The sequence below is a fragment of the Schistocerca cancellata genome, chromosome 5, assembly GCF_023864275.1.
Source record: "Schistocerca cancellata isolate TAMUIC-IGC-003103 chromosome 5, iqSchCanc2.1, whole genome shotgun sequence".
In the NCBI taxonomy this organism is placed as follows: Eukaryota; Metazoa; Arthropoda; class Insecta; order Orthoptera; family Acrididae; genus Schistocerca; species Schistocerca cancellata.
Genome location: NC_064630.1, coordinates 601,674,779 through 601,699,226, shown reverse-complemented (window position 1 = coordinate 601,699,226; position 24,448 = coordinate 601,674,779). Strand labels below are relative to the sequence as shown.

General features: G+C 41.7%; 1 protein-coding gene across 1 annotated transcript in view; it reads left to right on the top strand.

Annotated features, from left to right (window-relative positions):
- Positions 1 to 424: 424 nt before the first annotated feature.
- The window catches only part of LOC126187995 (uncharacterized), a 238,708-nt gene continuing 214,684 nt past the window's right edge, over positions 425 to 24,448 (top strand). Inside the window, exon 1 of the mRNA XM_049929404.1 lies at positions 425 to 461. The gene's annotated coding sequence lies outside the window, so the exon portion shown is untranslated. The remainder of the gene's footprint in view (positions 462 to 24,448) is intronic.

Here is a 24,448-nt window from a genome sequence, read left to right as displayed (position 1 = left end):
CCAAGAATTCGATAATAACATAGCTCGCTGCGCGGGTAATTTCGAGCACGAGCCGTGTCGCTGAAGTAAGGCCAGAGAATACTTTTGCCTGGCGGACAGAGGGCTGCGGAGAAGGTGGGGGTGGGGGCGGGACAGTGGGTGAGACGGCTCGCGTGTCGGGAAGCTCGGTCACGAACGCCGGGAACACGTGACGATAGTATCAACACCGTCCGCCATAACTCAGGCGCGGAAGCGAAACGGCCCATTCGGCATTCAGGCCAAGTCCGTTTCTGTGTAAATTGAAATAATGACGATTGCCGCCCGCAAGTGCCGCCAGCGACGCACTTGGCTCCCAGCACGCACAAACGCACGCACGCGCGTAAGGGGGCGTAGAGGAAGGCGGTCGTACTGTGGCCAGGACGGCGACCGCAGCAGTCACACAGCTCGGAGCCGGCGCTTGTCACACCAGTTCCTATCCCGTGGTGAGTACTGCATTATTATTATCCTGTCCACAGCCGCGTTGTTATTCCACAGTTGCTGAGTAGAAACCATAATCGCCGTCACTGCTGTCGTCTTCGTTTCTGCGTCGTCGAGATAGCTAGATAGCTACTACATACTACTGGATGGATCTTTTCTTAATTGTTTGTTTATTTTGCCTTTAGGCAACATTAACCAGCAATGTTTTATTAACTGTACAGAGTTAACATTAAACTTTGACTTAAAGTAAAATAACAGTGGTCCCAGCGGAGGTTCGAGTCCTCACTCCGGCATGGATGTGTGTGTTTATCCTTAGGATAATTTAGGTTAAGTAGTGGAAAAGCTTAGGGACTGATGACCTTAGCAGTTAAGTCCCATAAGATTTCACAAACATTTGAGCATTTTTTTAAAAAATAACAGGGTAATATTAACTTCGTAGACAGCATGTATCTACAAGTGTCCTTACGCTACAGGTTCTATGTATAATCAGTACAATTCGATATCGCAACACTTAAAAGAAGCTGATAATTATAGAGAGATTAAGTTGGAATTATAAGTGCACGTGGCTCAAGTAATCTCATGGAAACAGCACGGCAAGAATAATGAATAATGCGCTCTACCTTTATTACTGTACTAGCTGACAAAACCGGCATTGCCCGGGTATTCATTTTGCCAATTTTCTATTATAAACGGAAACAAAAAATGAACTGTGTTTGTAGTGCAATATCGAAAAAATTTTGTTTCATCTATTTGTGGAGACACCTTTGACATTATGAAGCGGTTGTACAAAGAAAAGTGCATAATGTATAAATGTAAATGACCATCTTGCTTCGCGTGTCTACAACGTGATTTTGTAAACATGTCAATGGCAATTCCTCTTCAGAGCCCTATTGCTGTTGCTATTGCATTTGGCAGTTTACAGCTGTCAGAAGCGCTGCCAAGTGTAAGAGATTTCCTTAAGTTGACTACGTAGTCGTGTCTTAGCGGTAAAGAACAAATGTATTCAGACTTCATGCCTGATGCGCCAGTTTTTCACGCATCTCAGTGTTTATGTCTTCATATGTCTTAAATTATATGTCGTACAGTGACATACTGGTGCAGGTACATTTATAAACATCTGTGGATACTTATCCGCAAAATGTATTGCGAATAACAGAGTTAGTAGCAAAGAAGTAATAAATTTACAATGCACAATGCGGTAGTTTTTCAAGCTTCTCAGTGTCTATGAAGCCATACTCCTGAAAAAATGGCTCTGAGCCCTATGGAACTTAACTTCTGAGGTCATCAGTCCCCTAGAACTTAGAACTACTTAAACCTAACTAACCTAAGGACAGCACACACATCCATGCCCGAGGCAGGATTCGAAGCTGCGACCGTAGCGGTCGCGCGGGTCCAGACTGTAGCGCCTAGAACCGCTGGGCCACTCCGGCCGGCTATCTCCTGAACAATGTGTGGTAACATGACGTAATTTTATAGGTGCATTAAGCTTCATATGTGGATATTGTGTGGGAATTGTTTTGCGAATAAAGTTAGTAGTACAGAAGTAATATATTTGAACGTCATGTATGATGCGGCAGTTTTTCAAGCATCCCATTGTCTATGACATCATATCTCCTGAACTATGGCACGTAGGTCGTTCTTTCCACGACAGCGATTGCTGCCTGACAGTAAGGGATATGTGTACCTAGTCTGGTTGAAATAGGTCCAGTGGTTTTGGAGGGCGTGTGGAACACACACACACACACACACACACACACACACATACACATATAGATTTTTATATTTATTTATTTTCATATGGAGACTCAGATTATTGTTCCTTTGTACACTTTTTAAATTGAGGACTTGTCTGTGTATCTAGACTAAAATTATCATGAATAGGATACTCCATATGAAACGACTGTAAGAATAGATTTGTGCGTGGTGTGATCTCCTGAATATACAGGTACATCCAGGAGCAAAGGTCAGTATTCAATGATATGACAGGAACGATCATTGGAAGCAAAAACAAAGGACAGTAAACATCTAAAATGCATACCTGAGGAGCTGTGAGGTCTTATTCATCTTAGATACTGTGAAAAAAATCACTTCTACTGCAAGCTCTTTTCTTTCCATATTTTGGGAGGAGGTAGTACATACCAAAACAAGAAAAAAATTGTCTGGTAAACATGGGCTCAAAAATGCAAATCTTAAAAGCTGTGAACACTTTTTCAGTATAAGACACGTGTTTCACAGTAGCGAAGATGTGCAAGTGGTCATAGTTCAAGACATGCATTTTAGAACCCATGTTTACTTGAAAATTGTTTCTTGTTTTGGTCCATACTGCCACATTTCAAAATACGGAATGCAAGGAACTTGCAGTAAAAAAGATTTGTTTCACAGTAACGAAAATGAAGAAGTGTTATTAGCTCTTAAGGTACGGTATGCATTTTAGAGACTACGTTTACTATACTTTTTTGTTTTGAAGAATCGATAATGTCATATCCCTGAATACTGATTATTTCACCTGTTGTAGGATTTTCATATATTTTCTGTCATTGTAAGTAACTGACCTTTACTGTGGATGGTTCAAATGGCTCTGAGCACTATGGGACTTAACATTTGTGGTCATCAGTACCCTAGAACTTAGAACTACTTAACTTAAATAACCTAAGGACATCACACAGATCCATGCCGGAGGCAGGATTCGAACCTGTGACCGTAGCAGTCGCGCGGTTGCGGACTGAGCGCCTAGAACCGCGAGACCACCGCGGCCGGCACCTTTACTGTACTTGGACAAAGATGCATGAACGCGCTGCACGAGTAGAGAATAAGATCTTTGACTCTGTGTTTAATATAATCTGCGGTGCGCTCGGTCGCCAGTCTGTTGTGCAGCACTGCGGCATTCTTGTTAGAGGCTTAGTAGCGAGCAGTTGAGTTTTAGAGACAGGGATCTGATATTTATGAATCTGAGAGAAATTCTCTGGAATTTTATATTATGGAATTGAAAACTTGTTTATAAAAGTATTTTATTGAGCAAATGAGTTTTAGAGAAGGGGACCTGATATTTATGAATCTGGTACAAATTATCTGGATTTTTTTATTATGGAGATGAAAACTTGTTTATAAAGCTACTTTATTGACGCATAAGATTTTTAGAGGAATAGTCCATTGTTAACTTATGCAATAGCAAGAATGAAAATTTCGTTTGCCAGAACTATCAATGGAAGGAAATCTTTGTCCGTTAGAGAAATAATAATGTTAATGGTTAGTGTTAATGTGATCTCTGTGTTTTCGTTATGTCTCAAATTACGGTATTCGTTACTATATCTGTAATTTTTGTAATGAGGGAATTTCGTAATTGTTAGTCTTTTAATGTTGTACAGTCTGTTTTCACAATAATCAGAGTTAAATTTTTCAAGTGCGCTTCTCTTTAACGTAAAACCCTCCTCCTTTTAGACAAGTTTAAAATATTTTGTTATGTGTGCATTGCACCTTACGCCACACTCAGTCACAGATTGTTTCTGACACGCAAAGAAAAATTTAGAGGAATTATTTTTCTTTAGCTGCTTAATTTACTGATTTCACTTTCGTTTCGAGAACGTCAGTACACCAGACACAATGCAGTAAGCTTAACATGAGGTAAGTTACTTTTATTTCTGGGCAGATCTGACTTTACATCCTTGTGAGTAACTATATGTAGTCAGAATTTCCAAATGTTGTGCCAAGTAAGCAAATTAATTTAGAACGAACATTGCTGGTTATCTTAAACACCTATTTTCTACTGTGTTGAGCAGTATTGTATTTTGTGACTATTTCAAGTCAGATTGCATTTCATCATCATCGTCATAATTTTTGTGGACCGTTGTCCCACTCCAATGCGCGGTCGGCCTTGTTACTACGGATTTGGCTATGTTAGATGCCCTTCCTGTCACCGCCCTGTTCTGCCCTGGACAGAATTAGTGTATACTTCTTGACATTTTCCAAACCTAATGTCAACTCTTACTGTTTCTGCTGGCAACATTTATTGTTTCTGCTGGCATCTAATGTCGGTTTTGTTGTTTTCCGCCAGTCACGTAGTCTCCCAGTTTAATAAGTCACGGCTGCAAAATACTAACGCGAATTCTGTACAGACGAATGAAAAAACTGGTACAAGCCGACCTTGGAGAAGATTAGTTTGGATTTCGTAGAAATATGGGAACACGTGAGGCAATACTGACCCTACGACTTATCTTAGAAGCTAGATTAAGAAAAGGCAAACCTACGTTTCTAGCATTTGTGGACTTGGAGAAAGCTTTTGACAATGTTGACTGGAATACTCTGTTTCAAATTCTGAAGGTGGCAGGGGTAAACACAGGGAGCGAAAGGCTGTTTACAATCTGTACAGAAACCAGATGGGTCATGTCTAGGGACATGAAAGGGAAGCAGTGGTTGGGAAGGGAGTGAGACAAGGTTGTAGCCTCTCCCCGATGTTATTCAATCTGTATATTGAGCAAGCAGTAAAGGAAACAAAAGAAAAATACGGAGAAGAAGTAAAAACTTTAAGGTTCGCCGAAGACATTGTAATTCTGTCAGCGACAGCAAAGGACTTGGAAGAGCAGTTGAACGGAATGGACAGTGTCTTGAAGGGAGGATATAAGATGAACATGAACAAAAGCAAAACGAGGATAATGGAATGCAGTGGAATTAAGTCGGGTGATGCTGAGGGAATTAGATTACGAAGTGAGACACTTAAAGTAGTAAATGAGTTTTGCTATTTGGGGAGCAAAGTAACTGATGATGGTCGAAGTAGAGAGGATATAAAATGTAGACTGGCAATGGCAAGGAAAGCGTTTCTGAAGGAGAGAAATTTGTTAACATCGAGTATAGATTTAAATGTCAGGAAGTCGTTTCTGAAAGTATTTGTGTGGAGTGTAGCCATGTATGGAAGTGAAACACGGACGATAACTAGTTTGGACAAGAAGAGAATAGAAGCCTTTGAAATGTTGGTGTCACAGAAGAATGCTGAAGATTATATGGGTAGATCACGTAACTAATGAGGAAGTATTGAATAGGATTGGGGAGAAGAGGAGTTTGTGGCACAACTTGAGAAGAAGAAGGGATCGGTTGGTAGGACATGTTCTGAGGCATAAAGGGATCACCAATTTATTATTGGAGGACAACATGGAGGGTAAAAATCGTAGAGGGAGACCAAGAGATGAATACACTAAACAGATTCAGAAGGATGTAGGCTGCAGTACACACTGGGAGATGAAGAAGCTTGCACAGGATAGAGTAGCATGGAGAGCTGCATCAAACCAGTCTCAGGACTGAAGACCACAACAACAACAACGTAGTCCCTAGCGTCACAACTCTATACGCCTGGTTCGCGTAGACGGAGTAACTAAAACGAACACACATAATTCTGTAGCGTCCTAATTGTTTTTAATTTCATTCGCTCCAACAATTATATGTTATTCATTTGTCAGAGAATCTCACATTTTGTCACACCTTTATTGCTCACAAGCTGGTAATGGGGCGTTACATTACTTCAAGCGGCAACAATTACCTAGGTGCTTCTCGTTGGCTAAGCAGAACTAAAGTATTTTTGACATTTATGTTATGGAAATATCGCAGCGAAATTTTGATACTTCATGGAAATCTTAACTTTTATTTTCTCCCAGTTACTTCAGTATCATGAAACTAATAATACATAACGCCTCTGCTAGTACAAAAAGCTGTCATTAACTGTTTACACGAGATGCAATTGTTTGTGTGAGACTCACCTAACGTTCAGATTACTAACTGCTGGTTGCCACGCCACATGGAAGTATCGAGTCAAAGTTTCTGCATTTCATCCAATAACATCTTCTGCGCAATAACGCTTACATCGTGCTCCCGTCTAATGTGAATCAATACACATTTGTTAGAATAATTTGAAATAATTAAAAGGTATATAATGAGTATTGCTTCTAAATAACGCATATCAACACTTCACGACATTTAATGAATATGTAAAGGTGAGTAAAGGCACTGAGTTGGTGACATCTGCATGAACTGTGCAGATTATATAATAAATGTACGTTACGGGAAGTTATATATAATTTTCATGTATCCCAGGAACGGCTAAAAACAATCTACTCTTGGAAACGACTTTGTCGGATGTAGTTAGGCCAGTCTGGTTCTAAAATAAGTATAAAAATTAGTGCACTACCACATTTTCTATGGGGCAATATTAGTTACTTAAAAATGATAGCAGCTACATGGACCATCTCCTGCCAAAGCGAGGAGTGAATTATAGTCTACTATTGCTCATGTCTTCATTTCATCATTTAGAATAATTTCAGAAACGTTGGTCATAATTCGTAATATCGAGATGCTGTTTTTTATAGTTTAGTTTGGCTGCAATTAAATCAGTGGTTCACTGATCAAATGTGTTACGCTCTCGTGGTTGTTAATGGTGCTGTCGGTGCAGCTATTATATGGCAGCATAGGGAATAATTAACCTATATCAGGCCAATGATATGCGGAAACGGAAGCATGCTATTCCATTGCTGTGAGGTTTGAATTTGCTTCGAGAAATTCCTGCGCTCGAATTACCCCGCTTTAACGTCTTCCTTCCCGTACTACACAGTGCTTGTCACCGACTTTAGTAGTATTAGTGTGCATAATAAAAAGGAATTCTCTTATGCTTAATTGCCTAAATCCAGTTACAAGTCTATCACGGTACGGAACGCTAGAGTAGAAAATAGCGTCACATTACTTTAAAGCTGTGTACTCAGGATCACAAACATGCATAAGAGAAACAGACTACCTACTTATTTGCAGGAGATGGGCGAAATAATCTCTTTAAAGTGGAGTGTGCCCATGCCATGTAGAAAGCTAGTTATTAAACAGTGGAAAGATATAATACAGCACTTCTGAATTCAGAAATTTCGTTTCGGAAGCATCATACTGTTTCCTTGAAGTAGAATAACTAACGAGCTCCGCGAAGTTCTAATGTAATCGGGAAATTAGTGCTCAGATTACGGATAACACTGTTTTGCCACTGGTACGACCCAGTACCTCGACGTAACAAAGTTTCCCTGAATATATTCCAACGTCAGTCTAGCCTAACTAATGGCACAGGTGGGACGTAATACAGAATTAGTTGGATCGCGACGCTTCCAACACGCACGGCTGCGACTTTCTCATGACAAATGAGACCTGGTGGATAAAGTCATGGGAAATATTTTGAACACTGCGTTCGCGTGTCGTTAAATCACTTCTTCTTCAGCAAAGTGAGTTACGTAAATATAAATTACAAAAATTACATATTCTTAGAACTACATTTGCCTAACATTCATTACGTTTAGTAACACTCTGTAACACTTAGCGTAGGGATGGGAAAAAACCGACCAGTCAAAACCGATGCCGATATTTTGGTTCTGAATAACTGGTATGGTCTCTGTTATAACACGTGTTTTTCATTTTCTAATTACCGAGTAAAAAAAGAACGAAATATCAATTAGCAATAGAAGCAGCGCTAAAAGTTTTCGTTTTTAAATAAATCTTCTTAAAAAGAGTAAATTTTATTCGTAAAATTTTCTTCGGTTTGAAATATTGCGTTGTTGCAGGAACTGGGAAAAGCGATCAGTGTTATTTTAATAACAATTTTATGGGAAACGATGAATAGACACATGGCATAGGAATTTATAAGCCATTGCTGAGACGATAATGTCTCTGTCGCCATGTGTCGTGGTTTAAGATACGCTTCTATCTGCAGTGTACAAGAGTTGTCCCTCGCTGTTGTTGCCGAACTCCTGTATTACAGGCTGGTGCTAAAGCTAGTCTGGAAATATTTTTAGTAAGTGACGTAGCAATGAAGTACAGTGCTTCATTTGCTTTAAGAGATTTAAGATTTGTCTACCATTTTTATGGAATAATAAAAGAGGAAGCACATAATGGTAACAGTAATAAATTAAAAACTTAACAGCAATTCATTCATAGTATACAATAAAAATAGAAAGGAGCTGATTTGCTGCCTCAGTTTACATAATATGCCTTTATCACCGAAGTGGAGTCAACTAAAAAGGACCTGAAATACGGCGGCCGAACTTCCCCGCATGGGGCCTCCCAACCAACAATGCCATACGATCATTTCATTTCACGTTCTTGTAACCCTTGGAAACGGACAAATTGTCAAGAAAAACAGAGTTCTTCACTCTGTAGCACTGACTATTCGTAATGCCCAAATAGTGATTTGATACCCGATTACAACATTGTTTTTGAACAGAGTTTCAAAAAACGGAATCACTGAGAGAATACCAGTGATTTTTTGAAGTATTCGTTCACTTAAACCACTTTTCGCGGAAAGCAGCGGACTGTGAACGGACTAAGTTTCCTTTTATTTGCCTGTTTAACCCAATATTTTGATTCTCTGAACCTTGAAACTGACATAATCAAAACTTTTCAATATTTGTTCGATTTCTACGTTCGTTACGGAAAATAATGGGAATAAAAAACCGAAAATCGGTTATTTTCAGTGATTTTAAAAGACAGGTTAATCTGGCGTAAAAAATGACATCAGCGAAAACCAATTGTTTCAGATATAACCGTTATTCTTAAGGTACACCGTTTTTTAACGAGTATCGAAGTCAACCATTTTCTGATTAGTGAACTAGGGAATGTTTACGCTCAGGATGGTTTACGAGGAATGGTCTTACCGATTTCAGCGTGTCCCTCAACAGAGTATCTTACCTAGAACTTTTTAAGCCTTTGCCTAAAGTATTATTTCCCATATTAAACTCATTTTTCAAATATTAACATCAGCATATTCATTTCTCTTTGTTACTGTCTTGTTCAGCTATTTTTTTTTCTATTACAAAGCAGAAGTTCTCATGATCAGAACTCCTTCTGCTTTAGCTCAAAGAATTTGTTTTAACATACCGTAAGCAGACATGATGTTGTGTTGGTCTTCAGTTCGCAGACTGGTTTGATGCAATTTTCCACACTATGTTGTTCTGTCAAGCCTCTTCATCTGTAACTACTACAACCTAAATCCTTCTGAATCTGGACCTGAATACTGCTGCTAACCCGTGATCTCCCTCTACAATTTCACCCTTCCCCGTCCCACCCTACCACATACACATACTCTCTTTCTCTCTCTCTCTCTTTCTCCCCTCCAGAACCAAACTGACGATTCCTTGCTGCCTCACTACGTGTGCTATCAACCGATCCCTTTTACTCAAGTTGTGCGGTACAATACTGTTACTAAGACAAACAACCGTTGCAAACGCCTCCGATTTCATTTTACCTTTGTTATTAGGCATTTTTTTTTTCAAGGCGATGTTTTACTGAAGGATTCGATCTTGATTTTGTAGAGTACTGTAATTCTACTCTATTTTCGGTCTCTCCTCTTCTGTACGAATAGTAGCGATCTGAATACACAGATCGATTTCAAATACATACGTTAGAGAGAAAATTTTTATTTAAATTATCCTCCAAAAGACGAGATGAGTAGAAACTCAACGTAGCGTCCGCAGCTAAACGACCGCTTTCCACGAAGTGGGGCCGGGGCTATTCCTCAGCTAAGTAACGTAGCATGACATGGTACCACGGTAACTTTAGCTTTTTATGTTTGACCCTGTCTTATTCTGGCATGTATTAGTTCATTTTATGCTTCTGAAGAAGGCTACATTACCCTAACTGAAACCTGGGGAAAGACCAGCATTATTTCGCAATTGAGGCGGACTTTTTGACATATTGAGAGTTTTTATGTGGACTCGTTTTAAACTATGGTTACGAAAGATCACCGCTAGAGCGCAGGCCAGAACTACGACGTTTACGGCGCTATAGTCTGGAACCGCGCAACCGCTACGGTCGCAGGTTCGAATCCTGCCTCGGGCATGGATGTGTGTACTATCCTTAGATTAGTTGGTTTTGAGTAGTTCTAAGTTCTAGGGCACTGATGACTTCAGAAGTTAAGTCCCATAGTGCTCACAGCCATTTGAACGACGTTTACGATGCTGCTGACTTAGGAGAGCAGTTGTCCTGTAGCCATTACCAACAAATTGCTTTGCGTAATACGCTTTGTTTGAGTGGAGCGTTGTTCGTTGTTTCGGTTTTTTCTTTTCAAATGAGACTAATCCTTGTCCACCAAGGTGTTTGAGTCAAACTCTCACAACAATGTAGCAATTATGCTTTCGCGGAAGTTGAAAACGCTGTCTGCGAGATGGGGACAGTGTCTGTATCTCCGCAACTTTCGTTATCTCCTCGGGTGGTCGAAGCTGACGTTTGTCTACGCTCGCGGCCGATTGCCACGTTAAACCGTCCGCACTACACCACCAGTAACGCTCTGCTGCCAAGACTAAAACGATCTGTCTGAAGTACAACGCACAGGTTGCTTCTATTTGGTCGGCAGCAGTACCAGGAGCCAGGCGGAGATAACAGTATCATTCCGTTCCTCTCAGGAAACGAACCACAAAGTAAAGGTGTGGCTACAATAGCACATATCTGTTCATGCAGCGCTTTTACATGCTTGAGGGCAAACAGCCACTCTCATACATACACACACACACACACACACACACACACACACACACAAATACAAACACAAACACACACAAGCACACAAACATTTGCTTTCAGATTAATGTTTACCTGACATCCGTGTGACAGCAATTGTTAACAGCAAATTTTTGCCGGTAAAACAGCTACCACGACGTCGAACATAGCCAGGAAAAAAGAAGACGATGCAGAAGTAAACATGTACGAGGTCTGATTAAAAATTTCGTAACTTCATCCACAAAATTTACTACGCTTACCTTTTACATGTTGTGCATGGTCTTCCGCGTAAATACGGGTGTCCCACTGAAACCTCCCTGATTTCAAAGACCCAGGAAAAAAAAAAACAGAGTGGACATGACAATGAAAAATGCACCACATTAAAGTACAGCAAATAATTAATTTATTTATAATCACTACACCTCTACATGTGAACCATTTGTAGCACGAAGAATGTCGAGTCTATATTCAATTTCTTGCCGTGTTCTTTGTAACATTTTCTCTGTTGTCGCAATCGCATTAGTGATACGATGTAGCAGTGTAGAAATGTCGTCCACTTCGGTCGCACACACATGGTCCTTCACTAATTCACACATAAAGAAATCAAGCGGCGTAATGTTAGGTGAATGTGATGGCCAGGCAGTGGGTCCTCCACGTCCGATCCAACGGTTGGGACATTTCCTATCCAGGAATTTGCTAACAGCTTGTAATGTCCCCACAGCAAATATCCTCTACCACGCACCAATTAATCATTTTCAATCAAACCATCCACATGCATTCACTTTGGAAAAGTTGTCTGATCTGATTTTCTCGTAATATATGCGGCGACAGCTCGTAGACGCCAAAGTATTTTCTAGTGCATTTCTTCTTTGAAATAACAGAGATGCATATATGCATTCTCCATGGTTGTTAGAATGGTAACTAGGACAGCTTCTGGAGTATCTGTTGAGTGATTGACGTGTTTCTGAGAGATACATATTCTGCTTTTCTTCTCGCTAAAGCGATCCAATTAACATTTGTGCCGCTAGCGGTTTGTTTTAAAGAGAAAGAGATTGTAAATGGAAAATAATTAAGGGGTGGAGTCACCGGAGATCTGGACATGTAATGGAGATGGATTTAAAACACGATTTCCTCCATAAATAAGGTTTGTGACCTTTTTGTTCTGGAGTGAATGAACGAATGAGTTTTTTCTGAATCATTTGTTGATAACGTTGGCCCTGTAATCAGTGGGGAAGTTTCAGCTGTGTTGAAGAGAGCCTACAATCACTGAGTCTGTGTTAAATCGTCCAAAAAGGCTTCGTACACATCTGGAATTCGCAATCTTTCGTAAAAGGAACAAATTGTGCAAACGATTGATTATCCCGACTGACTGCAGTGTTTAACAGTAATAATAAATGTAAAGATCTCTTACAGCAAGCCAGCCGCTTATTACCAAGACGAAGGACTCCACCAACGATTATATTTGGCTGATTCTTTTTATCACCATATCACGTAATGAAATCTTATATTAAAAACTATACATAGATAAAGGAGAGAAAGAGAGAGAGCGAATGAAAATAGAGATAATACTAATAATACTCCATTAGCCTAATTTTTCGCCTGTCTTATCACGGATCAGCCAAGAACTGGGAGGGCCTTACTTTACTGTATAGACTTATGTGTGAAGGAGAAGGGATCTTAAAGACAACAGATACACGTCTATACAGACAAGATATTTGATAGAGGTAGCAGCTAGCTGCATTGATCATCTATTCTTAGGTTAAAGAGACGGCAACTTATTATCCGAACATTAAAATGTTACAAGCTGTTGCCCAATGCGGCGGAGCTCCATCTTGTTGAAAAATGGTGTTGGGTTGCTTGTCTTGTATCTGAGGGTACACAAGGAGGAGGAGGAGGAGGAGGATATTAGTGTTTAACGTCCCGTCGACAACGAGGTCATTAGAGACGGAGCGCAAGCTCGGGTGAGGGAAGGAGGGGGAAGGAAATCGGCCGTGCCCTTTCAAAGGAACCATCCCGGCATTTGCCTGAAGCGATTTAGGGAAATCACGGAAAACCTAAATCAGGATGGCCGGAGACGGGATGGAACCGTCGTCCTCCCGAATGCGAGTCCAGTGTGCTAACCACTGCGCCACCTCGCTCGGTCTGAGGGTACACAAACTTCTCCAACATGTCCATATACACTGACCCATTCACTGTTTGTTCCGCAAAGAAGAAGGGTTCAACAATCCCGTCGTGCATTAGCCTACACAAGACGTTTAGTTTAGGACTGTCACGAACATGTTCAATGACAACGTGTCGATTTTGCGAACCCCAAATCCGAACATTTTGATTATTAACACTTCTTGATAGACGAAAGGTCGGCTCATACATCTTTCCAGGAAGCTGGCATCCATATCAATACGCTGCAGCATATCCGTAGCAAATTGTTGTCGACGTGATTTGTCGTTCGGCGTCAGATGTTGCAGAATTTGCACTTTGTAAGTACACATACGAAGACGCTGCTGAACTATAGGATGCAATGTTGTTCGCGGTAAATCAAGTTCCCTAGATGCTTGACAAATTGACTTACGTGGGCTTCTGAGAAACGTTTGTCTGATGTCCTCCACTGTCTCTTCTGAAACTCCGTAACGTGCACCGCCAAAATGTTTCAGATCGATTGCTGTTGTCAGAAACTTTCTGTACCATTCCTGAATTGTTTTCGCATCAAGCGGATCACTTTCATACACACGGCGATAATTTCCTTGCACAGTAATCGGTGATTTAGTTTCTGCAAACCACATTACTGCTTGCGCGCGCTGCTGTGGAGTCGCCATTTTCACTTCATGCGACCATGCTGCAGTCTGGTGACGATACTTGGCACTTCTGACACGGGGATATAAATTCTTTGAGATGCTCTACAATGTGGTGCATTTTTCATTGTCTTATCTGCTGTGGTTTTTCTCTCCTGGATCCTTGAAATCAGCGAGGTTCGATTGGGACACCCTGTACTCTCCTCCACAATTGATACACCGCTCCCAAACGCCATTTCCTGAAGCAGTCTTGCAGCGCCTCCTGCTGGGTCTCGCGGAGTGCCGTCTGCGAATTTTCTTTTATCTCGTCTATTGTTGCAAATCTTCCTCCTTTCACAGGGGTTTTCAACTTCGGAAATAAAAAGTAACTTCCACAGGGGTCAGGTGTGGACAGAATGGAGGATGAGGGAGAACATTGTTTTCTTTTTTTTTATGCGATAGTCACGCACCTACAGGGAAAAAATGTGCGGGTGCGTTATCGTGATGCAGGAGCCATGAACTGTCTCGCCACATTTCATGCCATTTGTTTCTCACATCTCGCAAGCATCGCAACACGCCCCGACAGTACCATCGATTAACGGTTTGTCCCAGTGGCACGAATTCATGGTGAACTAATCCTTCAAAGTCAGAGAAAACTATTAGCAAGGGTTTGGCACTTGACCTGAGACCTTTTCCTGCTCTCGGAGAATCTTTCTCAACCCATTATGAATATTAAATGTGGGTCTTAACAACAAAAGCGTAACCCACTTCTCATCACCAGTTACGATTCTCTGAAGTACATCTCATTCTCATTTGTGCGATCCAGAAGCTATTTACAGATCGTGACGCGAAGATCTTTCTGGTCTGGACTCACGAGCCGTGGGACGAACGTCGTCGCAATGCTATGCATTCCAAGACGCTGTGTCACGATTTCATGAAATGATCCAACAGAAATGTTATATTTTTCTGCAATCTCGCGAACAGTCGGTGTTCGATTGGCACGCACAATTTCGTTGACGTTCCTGACACGAGAGTCATCGGTAGACTTCGAAGGGCGTCCTGAACGAGGGTCATCTTTAGCTTCCATCCCGCCATTTTTAAACCGTGTAAACCATTCGAAACACTGAGTACGGCTTAAGCAGTCATCACGATCGGTTTGCTGCATCTCTGTAAAGGTTTTCTTGAGTTCCATGCAAAATTTAATGGAGAAACGTTGCTTCTCTAACTGTGCCATTTTGAAGATCGCAAACTGTGGGACAAAGCATTCTACTCAATAGAGCACTGAACAAAATCTAACAGACATACAACAATGGAACTTCCGACAGTTACACATTAAACACAGGCGTGTGCAGGGATGCCAACCGCATTTCGCTCTAACGCACGACTGGCGCGAAATTACAAATGTTCCGGAATATTTTGGACAAACTTCGTATGTAAGTATCTACAAAATTATGTTGTTTATTTTGGTTTACCATTTTTAGTGGTAGCAGGTGACCGGATGCTCTTTCCCGATCGACTGACTACTTCCCCAATGGACCGGATTCGTGTACCTCATTGGTCTCCGTCATTAACTCATGTGCCACTGTGAGAACGTTTTCTAAATACGAATCGAGGAGTGACGTGGTTACCAGCCTCGTTTTCATCTAGTCGGGTGTAGGAAACAGCTTTTCCACATCCAAGCCGGCCGGTGTCCGGCATTTGTCGTTAATCCGCAGGGCGCATTCGATCTGGGTCTGGGGCCTATTCTATATCTTTCCGCCATTTCGCCGATCGGTTCGGTACGCGAGCGCACTGATCGGTGTTGTTTTCGAAACAAAGCCCCAACATTATTCAGTAAGCATGTTCTAGTGAACCGAAACGCTCTTGTCAGTTCTCGCGCCAACCAATGAAAAGCAATCTGCCTCAGATTTGCGCAAGCGCACTGCAGCATGAACTCGCAGCGGCGAGCAACCGACACAGGCATGCCATTCGTCACAGTACCGAAAAGTGTGGTTTTGTACGTAATACCGTTCACATTTCACTGACCACAGGCTTCCATGAATGCATTATAACGATAGAATATTGACTGTTTTCTGGAAACTGTCGTAAATGTCACATTATATGGGTTTATCCTTATTCACATCGACATCTTGTTTTGGGTTTTACGTTTCGGAATATCAGTTAGAAATGGAGTGTAGGACCAAAATGTATAAATACATTGTACAAACACCCGAAAAATTGGTCATTTTCTCTGTTTTGCGTCGTTCCTTAGTTGCTTCAAAATTCATGGAGGTACGTTCCATGTATGCAAGTAATTGAAGGCAGTTTGTTTATTGCCATACGCGTTACGCTTCCCTTATTAGTGATAATGCTTTACAAATAAAAGAAGCGAAACGCGTATATGAATAAACTGCCTTCAATTAGTTGCACAGACGGAACACATCTCCAGGAAACCGAAAAATTGTTTAAGAGAGTGCCAAAGTATAAGAAAACGCATAGAATGCGGTTGTAGCTGGCTCCTAGAGAACCAAATGATGAAGTAGCCTACTTACCTATATGATATATCAACGATTTGGTTCATAAAAACAAAATTTAAAAAATCGCCTTTTCGAGAGCGTGTGGCGAGTGCAGCTATAGAAGTTCGTTGTAGTTTATACCATGCATCTTATTTTGTTGGCAGAAGAGCCAACACCGTGTTGCTAGAGGAGGCCGAAATGCACGCGTTTAAGCTCACGCAGACTGGCGTGAGGTCTGGAACAAGTAAAGGAGTTGAGTCTAGTAAATAAAGTACGTAGTTGCTTGAATACTTAACTTTAATCCATAATTGGAGAACATCGGTTTGACGGTACAGGCATCCATAGATAAATATTAAATGATACTGGCGCCTAGCTAGGTCGTAGCAATTGACGTAGCTGAAGGCTATGCTAACTACCGTCTCGGCAAATGAGAGCGTATTTGTCAGTGTAGCTTCGCTAGCAAAGTAGGCTGTACAACTGGGGCGAGTGCTAGGACGTCTCTCTAGACCTGCCGTGTGGCGGCGCTCGGTCTGCAATCACTGACAGTGGCGACACGCGGATCCGACGTATACTAGCGGACCGCGGCCGATTTAAAGGCTACCACCTAGCAAGTGTGGTGTCTGGCGGTAACACCACACATCTCATGAATAAAAATGTTTCATATATGGTAGTATAGTCCGAAAATATTGTGGCGGGAACCTTTCACCTCTGTCTACTGTTGTTAAGGATTCGATCGCAGATAGATACTTGTGACAAGCTAGAGTAGAAAGACAATTGCTCACAGTTTCATTCGAAGTAACTTACGTTGTCCTCTTAGATCTCTGTCGGACCACACTCTCGGAATTCGCTATGTATCCCGAAAAAAACGGTGAATGATTTGTGACAAGAAGTAGTATAAATGTCACTGTCAGTTGTTTCACGCACAGTAATTTCATTTCTTAAAAATATGGAAGTCACGAAAACGGAGATACTCGTTACTGAGAAAGCGTGCTCTTACGTGTAAATTACGACGAATATTCAGAAAAATGTTTAACTTTAACGGTTAACGAAGTAGCAGAATGTGATGCAAACAGGAAGAGGAAAAAAATTTTCGCATCCAGCAATATAGAAAACTACACCCTTTGCCATGGCAGGTCGTCGCCTGATCAACTTCGCTATGTTGTTGGCGCTTTATTTGATGTAATTCCATTCGAGAGAGACGCAGGTTGACTTCGTTGCCGAATGATGCGGGCGTAAACCGTAAATGCATGAAATTTTGGTATATTTCCTCTATCAGACTTCACAAAATTTTGCATTGTTACTTAAAGTTTTTACATCTATATCTACATTAATACTCCGCAAGCCACCGAATGGTGTGTGGCGGAGGGCACTTTACGTGCCACTGTCATTACCTCCCTTTTCATTTCCAGTCGCGTATGGTTCGCAGGAAGAACGACTGTGAAAGCCTCCGTGCGCGCTCGAATTTCTCTAATTTTACATTCGTGATCTCCTCGGAAGGTATAAGAGGGGGAAGCAATATATTCGATACCTCATCCAGAAACGCACCCTCTCGAAACCTGGCGAGCAAGCTACACCGCGATGCAGAGCGCCTCTCTTGCAGAGTCTGCCACTTGAGTTTGTTAAACATCTCCATAACGCTATCACGGTTACCAAATAACCCTGTGACGAAACGCGCCGCTCTTCTTTGGATCTTCTCTATCTCCTCCGTCAAACCGATCTGGTACGGATCCCACACTGATGAGCAATACTCAAGTATAGGTCGAACGAGTGTTTTGTAAGCCACCTCCTTTGTTGATGGACTACATTTTCTAAGGACTCTCCCAATGAATCTCAACCTGGTACCCGCCTTACCAACAATTAATTTTATATGATCATTCCACTTCAAATCGTTCCGCACGCATACTCCCAGATATTTTACAGAAGTAACTGCTACCAGTGTTTGTTCCGCTATCATATAATCATACAATAAAGGATCCTTCTTTCTATGTATTCGCAATACATTACATTTGTCTATGTTACGGGTCAGTTGCCACTCCCTGCACCAAGTGCCTATCCGCTGCAGATCTTCCTGCATTTCGCTACAATTTTCTAATGCTGCAACTTCTCTGTATACTACAGCATCATCCGCAAAATGCCGCATGGAACTTCCGACACTATCTACTAGGTCATTTATACATATTGTGAAAAGCAATGGTCCCATAACACTCCCCTGTGGCACGCCAGAGGTTACTTTAACGTCTGTAGACGTCTCTCCATTGATAACAACATGCTGTGTTCTGTTTGCTAAAAACTCTTCAACCCAGCCACACAGCTGGTCTGATATTCCGTAGGCTCTTACTTTGTTTATCAGGCGACAGTGCGGAACTGTATCGAACGTCTTCCGGAAGTCAAGTAAAATAGCATCTACCTGGGAGCCTGTATCTAAAATTTTCTGGGTCTCATGAGCAAATAAAGCGAGTTGGGTCTCATACGATCGCTGTTTCCGGAATCCATGTTAACTCCTACAGAGTAGATTCTGGGTTTCCAAAAACGACATGATACTCGAGCAAAAAACATGTTCTAAAATTCTACAACCGATCGACGTCAGAGATATAGGTCTATAGTTTTGCGCATCTGCTCGACGACCCTTCTTGAAGACTGGGACTTCCTGTGCTGTTTTCCAATCATTTGGAACCTTCCGTTCCTCTGGAGACTTGCGGTACACGGCTGTTAGAAGGGGGCAAGTTCTTTCGCGTACTCTGTGTAGAATCGAATTGGTATCCCGTCAGGTCCAGTGGACTTTCCACTGTTGAGTGATTCCAGTTGCTTTTCTATTCCTTGGACACTTATTTCGATGTCAGCCATTTTTTCGTTTGTGCGAGGATTTAGAGAAGGAACTGCAGTGCGGTGTGAAACAGCTTTGGAAAAAGGTGTTTAGTATTTCAGCTTTACGCGTGTCATCCTCTGTTTCAATGCTATCATCATCCCGGAGTGTCTCGATATGCTGTTTCGAGCCACTTTCTGATTTAACGTAAGACCACAACTTCGTATGATTTTCTGTCAAGTCGTTACATAGAATATTACTTTCGAATTCACTGAACGCTTCACGCAGAGCCCTCCTTACGCTAACTTTGACATCGCTTAGCTTCTGTTTGTCTGAGAGGTTTTGGCTGCGTTTAAACTTGGAGTGAAGCTCTCTTTGCTTTCGCAGTAGTTTCCTAACTTTGTTGTTGAACCACGGTGGGTTTTTCCCGTCCCTCACAGTTTTACTCGGCACGTACCTGTCTAAAACGCAATTTACGATTGCCTTAAACTTTTTCCATAAACACTCAACATTGTCAGTGTCGGAACAGAAATTTTCGTTTTGATCTGTTAGGTAGTCTTAAATCTGCCTTCTATTACTCTTGCTAAACAGATAAACCTTCCTCCCTTTTTTTTTATTCCTATTAACTTCCATATTCAGGGATGCTGCAACGGCCTTATGATCACTGATTCCCTGTTCTGCACTTACAGAGTCGAAAAGTTCGGGTCTGTTTGTTATCAGTAGGTCCAAGATGTTATCTCCACGAGTCGGTTCTGTGTTTAATTGCTCGAGGTAATTTTCGGATAGTGCACTCAGTATAATGTCACTCGATGCTCTGTCCCTACCACCCGTCCTAAACATCTGAGTGTCCCAATCTATATCTGGTAAATTGAAATCTCCACCTAAGACAATAACATGCTGAGAAAATTTATGTGAAATGTATTCCAAATTTTCTCTCAGTTGTTCTACCACTAATGCTGCTGAGTCGGGGGGTCTGTAAAAGGAGTCATTTATTAACCTAGCTCGGTTGTTGAGTGTAACCTCCACCCATAATAATTCACAGGAACTATCCACTTCTACTTCACTACAGGATAAACTGCTACTAGCAGCGACAAACATGCCACCACCGGTTGCATGTAATCTATCTTTTCTAAACACCGTCTGTGCCTTTGTAAAAATTTCGGCAGAATTTATCTCTGGCTTCAGCCAGCTTTCTGTACCTATAACGATTTCAGCTTCGGTGCTTTCTATCAGCGCTTGAAGTTCCGGTACTTTACCAATGCAGCTTCGACAGTTTACAATTACAATACCGATTGCTGCTTGGTCCCAGCATGTCCTGACTTTGCCCCGCACCCTTTGAGGCTGTTGCCCTTTCTGTACTTGCCCCAGGCCATCTAACCTAAAAAACCGCCCAGTCAACGCCACACAACCCCTGATACCCGTGTAGCCACTTGCTGCGTGTAGTGGACACCTGACCTATCCAGCGGAACCCGAAACCCCACCACCCTATGGCGCAAGTCGAGGAATCTGCAGCCCACACGGTCACAGAACCGTCTCAGCCTCTGATTCAGACCCTCCACTCAGCTCTGTACCAAAGGTCCGCAGTGAGTCCTGTCGACGATGCTGCAGATGGTGAGCTCTGCTTTCATCCCACTAGCGAGAGTGGCAGTCTTCACGAAACGCGTTTCGATCATTAATAAGTAAACCATTTGCGGAAAATGGTACGCGAAGTCACTAGTAATTTCAGTTAACCACTCATGTAATATACGTAAGCAGAGCCTAGGTCTTGATATTTAATTATCTTTAAACTCTAAATTGCATAAAAATAGCAGGTATTTTGAGAGAATATTGATCTTTTATTCTGGGTGTTGTAATCATGCACAGTAACAACCTAACCTAACCATATTTCTAACAAAAGAAAATAGACTATTATGAACCCACTTTCTGACAGGACGCGTCGTGTGGTGATTCTTTAGTAACACAATCATTAAATTCAAAGCTAAAACCGCTCAATATGCTTAAAGTAACAAATTATAGGTGTAAATAAACCACAGCTAACCGAATGACAGGGCCATACCGAAATCCAAAACCTCTCGGTACAGTTGTCGAGAAATCGGCGCGACGACCATTTCTTAAGAGGTCTCAGAAGCGTACTGAATGGGAAATTCGGATAAAGAACCGAAAATGACACCACTACCGAGACTAATCTACTGCACCGATCGGTATGAATGATATAGAATGAGGCCCCTGCCGCGTCTCCATGTGCCTCGGAAACATACTCGTCTCGGAAACAAACTCTTAAACGCCTTCGGCTATCCGAGCGGCTTGCATTGAAACTGTGCTCACTCTTCGATATTCTGACAGCTTTGTAGAATTCCCTTCTGTGACTATTACTTTCTCTAGCAAGCAAGCGTATATTCTTAAAATCTATAACCTGGTTACGTACTTCTACGAAAACGTTTTCAGCGATCTGGGAAAATATCTGCTTTATTATAATTAAAGTCCTGGATCACCATGTTTATTTGTAAGCAGGTAATTAATTTTGGTCGGTAATGACCATATTCAGATTTCAGTAGAAACGTGTTGCATTGTACATACCATGCCACTATATTGTGTCTCTTTTCATGTCCAGTATGGGCGCTTTAACGATGCCCTTTACATACCACAATTTTATTTGTTTGACGAAGCCGAAATTGCTAATGATTTTGACTGCACCATCACATGTAAATGCGTGATACATATAATGCACCACGTTCGTTCTCAAGTCTGAAGATGGTCATTACCCACCGAAATTAAATACCTGACAACAAATAAACTGTGATCTAAGATTGGAATTGTAATAAAGTTACGCGATTTATATTCTGCAATTTGCTAATAGTGAATCTGTAATTTCAATTCTATGGTAGTTTTGCTGGAAGTTTAATTGTGACTCCCCGTGTGGCGAAAAAGTCCGCCAATGTTATAGTCGAATCGAATCGACCGGATGTTAGTGTAAACAGAAAAGCACGGGACGACCAAAAATGTCAGAAGCGGATGTTGATCGTGTCGGAGCAATCTTACCATCGTAGTCGTAACAAGACTGTTCGGAAAGCAAGTCTTGAACTTCAGTTTCCAAAGACGTCAGTGGAGAGGGTCTTAAGAAAACATTACAAATGCGTCCAAACTGGTTATGGTTGGTAGATGCTTTAAATACCAGATGACAATGGTTCACGTTACAACATTGCAAGTGAAGTGTTGCAGCGTTAATATGGCTTCCATGATCGTGTGGTGTTTAATGTTGTGGCAACTTTTCGTTTTTCATCGAAGTGGGACGGTAAATACCTAAAGTGTTCGAATGTGGGTGTCGGAACATCCTCATGAACGTGTACAATATCAGAGAGATTCCCAAAAATTAAACGTTACTACACTGTTTCCCGATGTCAAGCCTATGGAACAATTTTTTATTTTTCACCAAAACTACTGTAGCTGGTGTGACACATGGATATGTTGCAAGAATGGCAATTTCCCAACTATAATGTGAACCTGAAAACTTCATTTGGTAACAAGATCGAGCCCCCCCCCCCCACACCTTTTGGAATATCTTTGTATGAGAGCGGCTGTGCTTCAATGTTCCTGGCCGTTGTATTAGTCGTAACGGTGAATACGAAAGAGCTTTTTCTGCTGGCCTCCACATTCACCTGACCTCATGTCATGTGGATTTTCTTTCGGGAATAAATAAAAAATCTTCTTCACCTTCCGCCACAACCTAATGATTTGCTAGAGCTGAGACACAGAATTGAAGAGGCCATATTTCCATTACTCTCGACTTGTTAATCAAAGTGTGGGAAGAACTGGATTTAGGTTGGATGTGCGCCGCAAAGTTAAAGTTCAACTGTGATTCCCCACATAATGAGCATTTATAAGAAAAATTGGTCTATTTTACCGTCAGTGTGATGTAAGATTTTTTGTAAATAGTTTAAATTATTCTGTTATATATCACAGCAAATGGAACATTATTTTTTGGACACCCTGTATTTTGCCACAATCACACGTCGCTTCATACACTCCTGCAGTGCGGAAGTGGTCAAGCACGTGCGTTGTAGGTCGGAAGAAGTCTTTTGTCATGAGTTATCCCTACAGCAGTGTTCTGAAAAATTCTGCCTATGTGGTCTGTTTCTCTAGTCGCAACCGTTAATTTTACAGAAGTTGTTCACTTGCATTTCAGCTCTTGTCCCTTCCCAGTACTTCGCTAACTGATGCTGCGCTAATATTTTCATTACCTTGCATGTGTGCAATTACGGATGTGGAGCGCTCTCAGACAGGCAACACAACATTGTCTTCCTAGAGTGCAAAAAGCACTGACGTTGACGTTGGGATATTTGAAAATTTATTGTACACTGTGCAACAGTCTTACTGCAACGCGTACGATAACGCTGGGAGGTGAGTGCGTTAAAAATACGTATTTTTTAGTTGATACTTTGTAAAACGCAACTTGTAATGTTTACTAACAGTTGTACAAGTGTACATATGTAAATTTGGCAACAAGTTAAATAACACATCAGTACACTGAAGTTTCGAAGAAACTGATATAGGCATGCCTAGTCAAATTCAGGGATGTGTAAACAGACAAAACACGGCGCTGCGGTCGGCAACGCCTACATAGGACAACAAGTGTCTGGCGCAATTGTCAGATCGTGAGTTTGAACGTGGTATTATAGCCGGCACCAGAGAGATGGGACAGCAAAAAAAAAAAAAAAAAAAAAAAAAAAAAAAAAAAAAAAAAAAAAAAAAAAAAAAAAAAAAAAAAAAATTTGTTCAAATGGCTCTGAGCACTATGGGACTTAACTTCTAAGGTCATCAGTCCCCTAGAACTTAGAACTACTTAAACCGAATTAACCTAAGGACATCACATACATCCATGCCCGAGACAGGATTCGAAACCTGCGACCGTAGCGGCCACGCGGTTCCAGACTGTAGCGCCTTTAACCGCTTGGCCACACCGGCCGGCGATGGGACAGCATCTCCGGGTAGCGATGAGGTGGAGATTTTCGGTACGGCCCTTTCACGAATGCGGTAAAATATCAGATCTCTGACATCGCTGCAGCCGGAAGAAGCTCCTGCAAGAACGAGACCAACGACGACAGAAGAAAATCGATCAACTTGAGTGAAGTGCAACCCTTCCGCAAATTGGTGCAGATTTCTGTGCTGGGCCATCAACAAGTGTCAGCGTGGGTACCATTCAACGAAACATCATCGATATGGGCTTTCGGAGCTGAAGGCCCACTAGTGTACCCTTGATGACACCACGACACAAAGTTTTACGTCTAGCCTGGGGCCGTCAACACCGACATTGGACTGTTGATGAGAGGATACAGGTTGCCTGGTCGGACGAATATTGTTTCAAATTGTATGGAGGGGATGGACATGTACGGGTACGGAGACAACGTCATGAAGCCAAGCACCCT